Source organism: Chelonia mydas, chromosome 9 (genome assembly GCF_015237465.2).
Source record: "Chelonia mydas isolate rCheMyd1 chromosome 9, rCheMyd1.pri.v2, whole genome shotgun sequence".
NCBI lineage: Eukaryota > Metazoa > Chordata > Testudines > Cheloniidae > Chelonia > Chelonia mydas.
In genome coordinates, this window is record NC_057855.1 from 44,699,127 (window position 1) to 44,711,222 (window position 12,096).

Sequence of the window (12,096 nt, forward strand, 5' to 3'; positions counted from 1 at the left end):
ATAAGTCCCTGTTTTCAGAAACATGACTAGATCAAAACACATTAATAAACTGTTAATGCCTGTCACCAGGGTCCACAGACAGTTAGACAGGAGCAGCAGGCTACTGTGAGGTAAATTCACACCCCAGCTTGCCATGATTGATTGTGTAGACAAGCCCTTAATTGTAGCATTTCTTTACTTTGACTGCTTGGCCTTGCTACCGTAATATTTTAATATAGTTATTTTTATGTAATTGATTTTTAATTGTGTGTTAATAAATTAGACTGTAAGCCTGTTTCGTCTGATGATTTGTAGAGCACAAGTTATTTGTAGTACCTGAAGTATAAAGGGGCCCAAACTAACCCCAAATAAAATAAATGAAAAGTCAATGGGATTTGGATCAAATCTTCAATCTTTCTATTTCCACTTTCTTATAGGAAGCTCTCTTCTTCCCCCTTCCGATGCCTTCTCCCATTTTATATCTAACTCAGACAATCCTAGAAATTCACTTTACTACGGTACCACGAATGACTCCTAGGGGTTCTGTCCCCAATCATTATTTTGCCTTCATGTTATTTACGTGCTGGGCCAAATTCTTAGTTGATGTAACTTGGCTTCGTTGACTTCAGCAGAGTTAATCCAAATTACACCTTCTAAGGGTGTACTTAATTTGTAATGCAAGAGGTTCAGGGCTCAAGTATCATGCAAGCAGCAGCGCAATGCTCCAGGAACGTTCCTCTGGCAGCTGAGTGACGTGTGAGTGGAGGCGGAACATTGCGGCTTGAAACTCTTGTGTGCCCAAAAAACCTGATGCAGCAAGTCTAGAGGTACCTGGGGCTCAGCCCTGGCAAGCCCCGGCACAAATTAAGCACTGATCTAAGGATCTGGCCCACAAATGTCATGTTTGTCTTTCTAGATTGAAATGTTTGTGCTAAGAGGAATAGAGGAAAGACTTGTGGTTCAGCGTCATGCACAGTACTACCACATTTTTTCCCTTCTAACTCTGTTGTGGATAGAAGCAGAGGTATTGACGCCAATATTTGTTCTTACTGCACTGTTTTATTCACTGGATTTGCAATTTGCAACCCATGCTTTTTGCCTTCACAGTTCAGTATAATTGAGAAGACCAATAATAAAGTTATTTAATCCCCTTTTCTGCAGAAGCACCTGTGCTATTTATTGCAGTTATTAATTTTTCATATTGATATACAGCTGCTTTTTATGTCCCAGGGCAGCCGAGACAATATTGAAATTTTCTCTTTCATTTGGAAAGCAAGTGGTTTTGTTTGTTCATTACGTCTGACTAACAGGCCTTGTAAAAAGGAACAATGAGCCAAATCTTTAAAGGCTGACACCACACTAAGTGTACAGAGAAACAATGAAGAGCTGGAGGAATAACTAGCAAAGATTGATTACATTTTTTTTTTAACTTTCTGTCCCACATTACCCAGTAACAGATTTTCATTTTTCTTGAATGTATTCGTTGTTTGAAATTTTAGTCACTGAATATCTTCTGCAAATACAGCTTGGTTTGTAACTTGTTTGTGAACGGGTCATTGGGATTGATCAGTATTCCCAATTTGAGCTGTTTTGAGTGGACACATTAATCACTTGGCATGTTTCTGTTCCCTGATTGGTGGATCAGATACACTATCTGATGTGCATTATTGCAATTAAAAAATAATTTCCATGAATATTCTGCACTATTCACTTAATATGTGCTGTTTTGGTGAACATTAGAAGAATAACATTTTAGAGTATACCAAATTGCAGGCTAATATCTTAAGTCATTTTCTCTGACAAGGACAACACCTACCATATAGGCATATGCATGGTCAGTGATGAGAAAGAACCAGATTTCTGTAATGAAAAGTGCACAAAATAGTAGCTAATAACTGAGCGATTGTATTTTAGCTGTCTGCAGCAGGGAAACAGTTTGAGTTGCCATGGAAATTATTTCCAGGTACAAATTTTCCTGATCAAGAAATGATGTTGGATGGTTTGGATGACCTGCCAAGGTAGTAGAAACAAGGGATGTATCACAACCAATGTCAGATTGCAGTATCTGTGCCATTCATGCCTTCACAGTCAGATTATCCATTATGTAAGGTCAGCAAGGAGGCTGGGTGACTTTATTTGAACTTTAAGACATACAAACATTAAATACATTATACCTGACTCATGCATTCCAGCTTTATGCAATAGGGGTTGTAACATAAAGTAAGAGGCATGACAGATATGATCTTTGGGTTAGGACGTCTTCTAAGCTCTGCTGTGATGACAGTTGTATGCAAAATATATTTTTCTTCCACAGAATTTTGTGTTAAAAAAATTTCTTCTTTTGTGCCTGCATCCTGTTTTATGAAAATATATGTAATCATTCTCCTACCCTAAAGAAAGTTCTTCCACTCACCCTACTTAGCCTCTCCAAAACTTCCCCAATCCCCACAAATAAGATTCATCCCCTTCATTTCACTTGTGTCCAACCCCAATCCACTCATGGAAAGTCTGCAAGAATAAATAAGCTTTGCAGGCTGTCCTGAAGGTCAGCAAATCAAGTGGGAGAGTAAGTTCTGGAGCTGAAGACCCCTCAAGAACAAATCTGCACAGACACACCTGGAACCCCGACCTGGGGTATTCTATCTGCTACTCAAGATCCGTAAACCTGGAAATCCTGGACGCCCCATCATCTCAGGCATTGGCACCCTGACAGCAGGATTGTCTGGCTATGTAGACTCCCTCCTCAGGCCCTATGCTACCAGCACTCCCAGCTATCTTTGAGACACCACTAACTTCCTGAGGAAACTACAGTCCATCGGTGATCTTCCTGAAAACACCATCCTGGCCACTACGGATGTAGAAGCCCTCTATACCACACAAAGATGGACTACAAGCCATCAGGAACAGTATCCCCAATAATGTCACGGCAAACTTGGTGGCTGAACTTTGTGACTTTGTCCTCACCCATAACTATTTCACCTTTGGGGACAATGTATACCTTCAAATCAGCGGCACTGCTATGGGTACCCGCATGGCCCCACAGTATGCCAACATTTTTATGGCTTACTTAGAACAACGCTTCCTCAGCTCTCGTCCCCTAATGCCCCTACTCTACTTGCGCTACACTGATGACATCTTCATCATCTGGACCCATGGAAAAGAAGCCCTTGAGGAATTCCACCATGATTTCAACAATTTCCATCCCACCATCAACCTCAGCCTGGACCAGTCCACACAAGAGATCCACTTCCCGGACACTACGGTGCTAATAAGCGATGGTCACAAACACCACCCTATATCGGAAACCTACTGACTGCTATTCCTACCTACATGCCTCCAGCTTTTATCCAGACCACACGATCCATTGTCTACAGCCAAGCTCTATGAGACAACTGCATTTGCTCCAACCCCTCAGACAGAGACAAACACCTACAAGATATCTATCAAGCATTCTTACAACTACAATACCCATCTGCTGAAGTGAAGAAACAGATTGACAGAGCCAGAAGAGTACCCAGAAGTCACCTACTACAGAACAGGCCCAACAAAGAAAGTAACAGAACGCCACTAGCCATCACTTTCAGCCCCCAACTAAAACCTCTCCAAAGCATGATCAAGGATCTACAACCTATCCTGAAGGACGACCCATCACTCTCACAGATCTTGGGAGACAGGCCAGTCCTTGCTTACAAACAGCCCCCCCAACCTGAAGCAAATACTCACCAGCAACCACACACCACACAACAGGAGCACTAACCCAGGAACCTATCCTTGCAACAAAGCCCGTTGCCAGCTGTGCCCACATATCTATTCAGGGGACACCATCATAGGGCCTAATCATATCAGCCACACTATCAGAGGCTCGTTCACCTGCACATCTACTAATGTGATATATGCCATCATGTGCCAGCAATGCCCCTCTGCCATGTACCATTGGTCAAACTGGACAGTCTCTACGTAAAAGAATAAATGGACACAAATCAGACGTCAAGAATTATAACATTCAAAAACCAGTGGGAGAACACTTCAGTCTCTCTGGTCACTCGATTACAGACCTAAAAATTGCAATTCTTCAACAAAAAAACTTCAAAAACAGACTCCAACGAGAGACTGCTGTATTGGAATTAATTTGCAAACTGTATACAATTAACTTAGGCTTGAAAAGAGACTGGGAGTGGATGGGTCATTACACAAAGTAAAACTATTTCCCCATGTTTATTCCCCCCCTGCACCCCCCCACTGTTCCTCAGACGTTCTTGTCAACTGCTAGAAATGAACCACCTTGATTATCACTACAAAAGGTTCCCCCCCCCCCCGCTCTCCTGCTGGTAATAGCTCACCTTAAGTGATCACTCTCGTTACGCTGTATATGGTAACACCCATTGTTTCATGTTCTCTATGTATATAAATCTCCCCACTGTATTTTCCACCGAATGCATCCGATGAAGTGAGCTGTAGCTCACAAAAGCTTATGCTCAAATAAATGTTAGTCTCTAAGGTGCCACAGGTACTCCTTTTCTTTTTGCGAATACAGACTAACACGGCTGCTACTCTGAAATCTCTCAGGAAATGGGCTCAGTCACTCCAGCTGATGTGCTGTCACACATACAGAGAAGTGGGCTTAGGACTTTAAAGGTCAAAATGAGTTGGAAGCCAGGACAGACTCCAGAGCATAGTTGTAACAAACAAGCAGCCATATCCTATTCTCGCTGAGGTTCAAGTGTTCATGCAATGCATGTTGCAGGTAACACAGTCTTGAGGAGACAAAGGCATGAGTAACCTCATCAAGGGCAGCAACCACCTTTCCCCTCCCCACCAAAAGTAGCATCCTTTAGTGTTACAGTTAGGTTTGCTCCATAATGGAACTCTGCCCCTGTTGGGGAGGCATCCCCACCCAGGGGTTATGCCCCCGCAAATTGGCTTCAAATACTATCCCTTGTGTTCTCACTCATTCTCTGTGAGCAGTGAGCATCAGTGGTGTTTGTAGTGCCTCGGGAAAGCCCACGTTGCTACCAGCTGCACCATCTCCCACTTGTTTCTTCCCTGAACATGGGAGGCCAGGGAACTTTGTCCCCACAAGTTCCTTATGGAGCAAGCTATATGTCCACATGCGCAGTCACATCCAGGACCAGCATCCATCTCTGGTGGCGAGCACCCTTCTGTCTACCCCTCAGATGCTGGTTCCATCGATACCACCGAAGTCCAACAGGCCCCGCCATGAGCACAAGAAGTATGGCCATGGGCATAAGGGCAGACCTGGACTGCCCACAAATTGCAGTGTTGCCAAGCCAGGTTGGGTGAGAAGTCGCGTGTTGACTCAGCTGCTAGAGGTCCCAAGCAGCCCTGGACAGAGGGCAAGGACAAGCATCGGCGTGATCCACCAGTACAGCCACTGGCCCCAGTCAGCACTCTGGCATCATCACCGATGCAACTGCCACCTGTGCCATCTGCACTGTTGACGGCACCCAGACTCTCCAGCCTGCCACACTTGTTTCTGCACACGCCCCGCCACCTGGAACCGCTACTGCCCACTGAAGAGCGGCTGCTCCCATATCTGGGTTCCCCTCTTTTCTCTGGATCCCTGGACACCTCATTACTGCCTTCTTGTGCCACTCTGTGGTCTCTTGGCATTTACACCTCGGCCCCGAGGCAATGGCAGCAGAAGCAGTCCTTCTGCCCCTTCCCCACATCCCCTACCCGCCCTACTATCCACACCAGTAGGAGACACCCCGCTGCTGCCAGCGACCTCAACGATCACACTACTCCGCCTCCATCACCTCCACCTCATCAATTCTCTTGCAACACCAGTCCAAGCATCAGATTTGACTCACGGGTTGAGAACTGTAAACCTTCTCCCACCCTTCCCCTTGTGCCCTGTATCATCTTTGGGGACTGTCTTGCCCTGATCGCCCACAATTGGGGAAAGATCACCATGGACCGTTGGGTACTGGAGATCATCCATCATGGGTACTCCATAGAATTCCTCTTATTCCTCCCCACATTGTCCACCCCACACTTACCATGGAGATCCCTCCCATTGAGACTTCCTCCGATAGGAAGTGCATGGCCTCTTCCTCAAGGGCGCCATAGAGCATGTCCACCTTCCTTACTGGAGACACGGTTTTTATTCCCCATATTTCCTCATTCTAAAAAAGGGAGGCAGACACTGTCCTATTCTGGACCTTTGGGTACTCAACAGATTCATCAGGAAATTCAGGTTCTGGATGCTGGCACTCCCCATGATTATCCCTTCTCTCTCCCAGGATGCCTGGTTTGTGGCTCTCGACATGAAAGAGGCCTATTTTCACATCGACATTCACCCAGCCCACCAGAAATTTTTCCGTTTCACAGTCAGACACTCCCATTACCAGTTCCATGTCCTCCCCTTCGGTATTGTGGTGACTCCTTGGGTCATCATAAAGTCTTCACTGTTGTCAGAGTGTAAATGTGACATCTCGGCCACTCTGTATTTCCCTATCTGGACCACTAGCTCCTCATTGTGCCTTCCCACCAACACCTCTCATTGGCCATCCTGGCCTTTCACAATCTCCTCAACACTCTTGGCAACACTCGAGGCAAAGTCGGTCCTCGTCCCTACCCACCTGATCACCTTTATTGGTGCACGCTTGGATTCTATCATGGCCTGAGCTTTTCTCCCAGTAGACCGCTTTGCCACCCTTCCTTCTATAATCCTGGATTTGCACTGCAACCCCCGCACCTCCATCTGCTGATGTGTCTCCATCTTCAGCCACATGGTGGCATGTACCTCAGTACCATGCCCACCTCCATATGCGTTGCCTTCAGCTGTGGCTCCTGTCAATCTACGGACCACAGACAGATCATTTGGACAAAACCGCCCTGCTCCCCCCAGGTTGTTTTGGCCTCCCTCACATGGTGGATCGACTCTTCTAAGATCATGGTCAGTACTCCCTTTACACTTCCCACCCCGCATGCTAGTCTCACCATAGGTGCCTCTGTCACCGATTGGGGGCCCCACCTGAATGGTCACACAGCCCAGGGCATCTGGACACAATGAGAAGCCAGGATGCCCATCATCATCCTGGAGTTAAGGCCATCTGCCTTGCCTGCCGGGAGTTCCTCCCCCAATACGATCCCATCACATTCAACTGCTATCTGACAACATGGCAACAGTAGTCTATGTCAACAAGTAAGGCAGCACCAAGTCCCCCTCTCTCTGGGCAGAGGCCATCTACCTGTGGAACTGGTGCATCTCACACTATGTCATACTCCAGGCCACATACCTCTCAGGCTCCCACAATTCCGTTGCAGACATGCTCAGCAGGTCCTTCTACATGGACCACAAGTGGAAACTGCACAGTCTTACACTCCAATCTGTCTTCCACAGGTGAGGCACTCTGCGATGGGACCCCTTCATGACCAGCAAGAACCACAAACTCCACTTTCATTGCTCCAAGGGGCGCGTGAGGGAGGACTCATGGGGCAATGACCTTCTCCTCCCCTGGACTGGTAACCTATGCTATGCCATTCCGCTCATCCCACAAGTTCTGCATAAGATTTCCCAGGACTGAGCGATGGTTATACTGTTAGCTCCCTTTTGGCCTGACCAGTATTGGCTCACAGACCACCTCCGCCTCTCTGCTCACACCCCGCTCCTCCTCTGCACACACCTGGAGCTCTTCACACAGGTGTGGGGCCAGCTCTGATACCCCAACCCAAGCCCACTGCACTTCACAGCTTGGTATTTGGATGGAGCTTGCACAGAAACAAGGCACAATATCCTCATGCAAAGCAGGAAGTCATCTACCAGGGCCTTCTATCAAGGAAAATGGAAACAATTCACCTCCAGGGATCACCGCCACCATTACCCGCTGGACTTCATAGCTGTTCCTGTCGTACTAGACTATCTTCTCCACCTCAAAACATCAGACCTCGCCCATAACTAACTCCAAACAGGTCCACCTGGTGGCACTCAGTGCCTTCCTCCCCTCGGTGGATGGTATCTCTGTCTTCGCACCCCCAACCACAGTTGGCTTCTGCAAGGGTCTGCTGAATATGTACCCCCAATACTCAACCCCACACCTTCCTGGGACTTTAATCTTGTTCTCTTTGCCCTCACAAAGCCGCCCTTCGAACCCCTTGCAACATGCTCTCTCTCCCATGTCTCCATGAAGGGGATCTTCTTGGTGGCCATCACATGGGCAAGATGCGTTAGTGAACTGGTGGCCATGATGGCCGACCCCCCCCCTTACACAGTCTTCCACAGGACAAGGTTTCCTTACGCCTGAACCCAAAATTCATACCAAAGGTGGTGTTAGAATTCCACCTTAATCAGTGCATTCACCTCCCCTTTTTCTATCCCAAACCCCATGCCTCCCACAGGGAAAGAGAATTACACTCCCTCGATGTCCGGCGTGCACTGGCCTTCTACATCCACCGCCCCCGTGCCTTTTGTGTATCGCCCCGGCTCTTTGTTGCCATTGCAGTCTGATGCAAGGGACAAGCCCCCTCCTCACAGTGCATCTCCACATGGATCTCCTGCTGCATTCACGAATTCAACATACTCACCAATGTGTTTCCACCTCCTAGAGTCACAGCAAACTCCACGCGAGCATATGCGGCCACGTCAGCCTGCCTTGCAGACGTGCCATGGCAGGACATTTGCTGTGCAGCCATGTGGCACCCCATCCACACCTTCACGTCTCACTACTTCCTTGCCCAGGCGGCAGCTGCAGGTGCAGCCTTGGGCCACGCTTGTTATAGACAATAATTCCTCACGAGTCTTCACATCTTTCTCCACGCTGATCACTGCTACTACTCACCCAGGTCTGGAATCCATAACAGGGACCATCACTTGAAGAAAAAGAGTAGTTACTTACCTGTAACTGGAGGTTCTTCAAGATGTCATCCCTCTTTGGATTTCGATACCCGCCCTCCATCCCCTCTGCTTCAGACTACACTGCTTATTGGTGGTAGGGATACTGGAGTAGCATTGATCCACACGGCCTCTTATAGTCTCAGCTGCAGACATGAGAATGATGCACGTGTGGATCAACGGACCCTGCTATAAATCATTCCAGTGCCTGGCCTGCGTGAGCACCTACATTTAAAATTCATATAGGGACCACACATCTCGAAGAACCTCCAGTTACAAGTAAATAACCTACTCTTTTCCAGTAAGGCATCGTACCAGCAAATCCTCATGCTGAAATGCACCAGAAAAAAACAGATTTTGGAGATCAACAGCATAGATCTGACAACCTCAAATAGATTTTCAAAAGTGGTATGGATACACAGCCCCTGGTATGTGAGGCAGTGAATGGCAAAGCTGCTGATTCCCAGCCAAAACTGCTAATGGGGCTTGAAGACAAAATGGAGCATTATATGCCATGTATTAAATATACATTGGAGTCTTAAGCCCCCTCCACCTGGGCATTGTATATCTTGCTCTCCATTTAGGTGTCAGTGATGATTCACAGTACTCTTCACATGCAGCTACCAGTGAGCTGCCATTGTTACAGGCTTGTTTTTTATAACAATATCTGCAAAGGACAGATATTTTACACACTACCAAAATATAACAACAGAGAGGAAATGATTTCTCTGGGCAGCAGTTCCCACCCAAAACCCGCTTTCCCAAAAGTAGCACAATTTAAAACAAAAAACCAAAACCAGATGGCAACTCTCAGAAAGGAAGTTGAGCAATATAAATCCTCAAGAAGAAATGATGGTCAATGTTGGTACCTTCAGTGAGGTGATGTCCTGATTACAAATCTTGCCAACAGCTGAAAAAAGATGGTTTGTGTGTTATATATATCACAATAATGGAAGCAAGTTGAGCATTTATCGGCATCGTGTTCTTCCCCTCCTTCCCACACCCCTCCTCTGCTTTGTTGTTACTGCAGTGGGAGTCCTGATCTTGATTAGGGCCTCTAGCCACTGTTGTGATATAAAGAAAAAGAATAAATACAGCTGTGGGGCATTGGGGCGGGGGGCGGGCGCTAGGGGAAAATCACTACATATTTTCCTAATTTTTTTAAATTTCTAAATTTGAAATCTTTCTAATTTGTACACAAACTGAGTAAGAGACAGCACCTGCCCCAAAGAACTTTCCATCTAAATAGAAAAGACAGACACAGGAAATATTATTATTCCCATTTTAGAGATGGGGAGCTGAGGCACAGAAAGGTTAAGTGGCTTGCCTGCCACACAGAAAGGCTGTGGTGGAAATTGAACCCAGTTTTCCTGAATCCCGGTCTGGTGCCTTAACCCCAAATCCATCCTTCCTCTAATCCACACCTGTGCTTTTAGAACTTGGATTTAACTGAAGCATCCTTGCAACCCTAGATGTGCCCCGCCTCTGTGCTGTCACACTGTGTGGACATTAGTTACATAGCCCCTATGAGGGAGCTCCATTAGCCTTCTTTCCGACTGTGGCATGCTCTTAGCACGGGAGAAAGGATTTAAAAAAGGCAGCTGCCTAATCCACTCCTGACCCTCCTTAGAAGAGCCCTCACCCCCCACGTTTTCCTCCCTGCTCTCCTTGTTGCTAGGGCCTGCATGTATCCTGGATACCGAGCTGAGCAAATAGCTGAGTGGCTCTTTGGAAAGCCAGTATCGCAGCTGGGATCGCTGTGCACCAGCACGCGCAGGCTTCCTGCAATAAGGAATTTAATGTCTTCTTTCTGCTAACGCAGCGGAGGCGGTTGCTTTGCTGAAGAAGAATTGGAAACCCGTTGCTGTGCTGAGTTAGAAGGAGATAAGCTGGACTGCTTGATGGGAGGAAGTGGGGTTCTGGCATGTGTGCTGTATCTCGTTATGTACCGATAATGGCTATACCGAGTCCATTAGACTTCTCCTGACAGCTGCAGAAGAGCTCTATTGTGTGTAACTCCCTTCTTCCCTCCCTCCTCCCTCCTTTCCCCACCCCAGGAACCGTGCAGTAATCAGCTAAAGAACTGTTTTTGTCTGAGGGCTGAGCGGGCCATCGCTGGCCATGGCGAAGGGGCCAGACCGAAGTAGGCATAAATGGAGCGCGCTTCACACGTTCCTCCGCTGCAACATGAACCCGGAGACCCAGCGGGTAGTGGTCTTTGTAATCCTGCTCTTCCTCATCCTCATTAATGTGGTGCTGATGTTCCTCTTGGCGTTTCACTGAAGGAGGACGGTTGTTGCGTGGTGGTGGTGGATTGGGGGTTTCCAGGACTGGGCGACAGATCAGCAGGTCAGCTTGTCATTGTCTGATTCTGGTTTGCCTGTCTCCCATCACGGTGCCCGTGTGTCTGACAGTACCCCTTGTTGTTTTGATTAGTCAGCACTCCTCCCCCAACCCCCCACTCCTTGTTGTCATCGTCTGTGCCTTGCTGTCCGGAGCACCGTTACACCACTGAAAGTGAAAGAGGTAACAGAGCCAGCCCTGGCAATTGAATAAGTGCTACCCATGGTGCTAAACACCCCCCATTCAGAACAATGGTGATCCCATACTTGTGCGTAGCACTTCTCAACCCACAGGATCCCCAAGTGCTGTACAGACTGTGCACTCTCTTTGCTTGTTGAGTGGCAATCATTTTATAGCAAACCATCGTGCAAGCAACAGCTACAGGTGCTGTCAAAAGCCTGATCCATTCAAACCTGCATTGCTTTCTAATTGCCACTGTGAAATATGTGCTGTGTGGTGGGATGTGAGTAATGTCCAATTAACTGTAACTGATTAATAATGGATCCTGCGAGTGCATCAGGAATCCATGTTTGACACAAAGCTGCAACTGTGTGGAAAGAGCATTTTGTTGGCTTTTATCCTGTTTCTTTAATTACCACCCCATGCTTGTATAGATGTGCATGTCTGCTAAAATGGCTGGCAAAATCACTGGACAGAAAACGGCTTTCGTGCCCCTTATTTCTCGTAGAAACACAATATCCCTTCACAGCGTGATCATTGGCTCCAGGAGCACTGAAATAGGCCTGTTAGAAGAGAAGGGGAATGAAGCTGAGCCCCCGACACAGCTTTTTCAGCTTGGTGATGTCACATCACCAGGCTTGTTACATCATGAAATTCCAGACATAAGCAGTGGCACGTAAGTGGAGCAACATTCTAACTGGTAGCATTAAAGGCAAATGAATCTCAAGAAGACACACTAG

At 47.1% G+C, this 12,096-nt stretch overlaps 1 protein-coding gene across 8 annotated transcripts in view; it reads left to right on the top strand.

The window, feature by feature from the left end:
- ARHGEF4 (Rho guanine nucleotide exchange factor 4) overlaps positions 1 to 12,096 on the top strand; it is a 328,802-nt gene that overhangs the window by 272,699 nt on the left and 44,007 nt on the right. Inside the window, exon 1 of one of the 8 annotated variants that reach the window (XM_043523023.1) lies at positions 10,576 to 11,182. The exons of 6 other annotated variants lie outside the window; for them this stretch is intronic. The gene's annotated coding sequence lies outside the window, so the exon portion shown is untranslated. Of the gene's footprint in view, positions 1 to 10,575; positions 11,183 to 11,297; positions 12,033 to 12,096 lie in introns of those variants that run through there. One more of the 8 variants, XM_043523024.1, reaches the window with a different exon arrangement.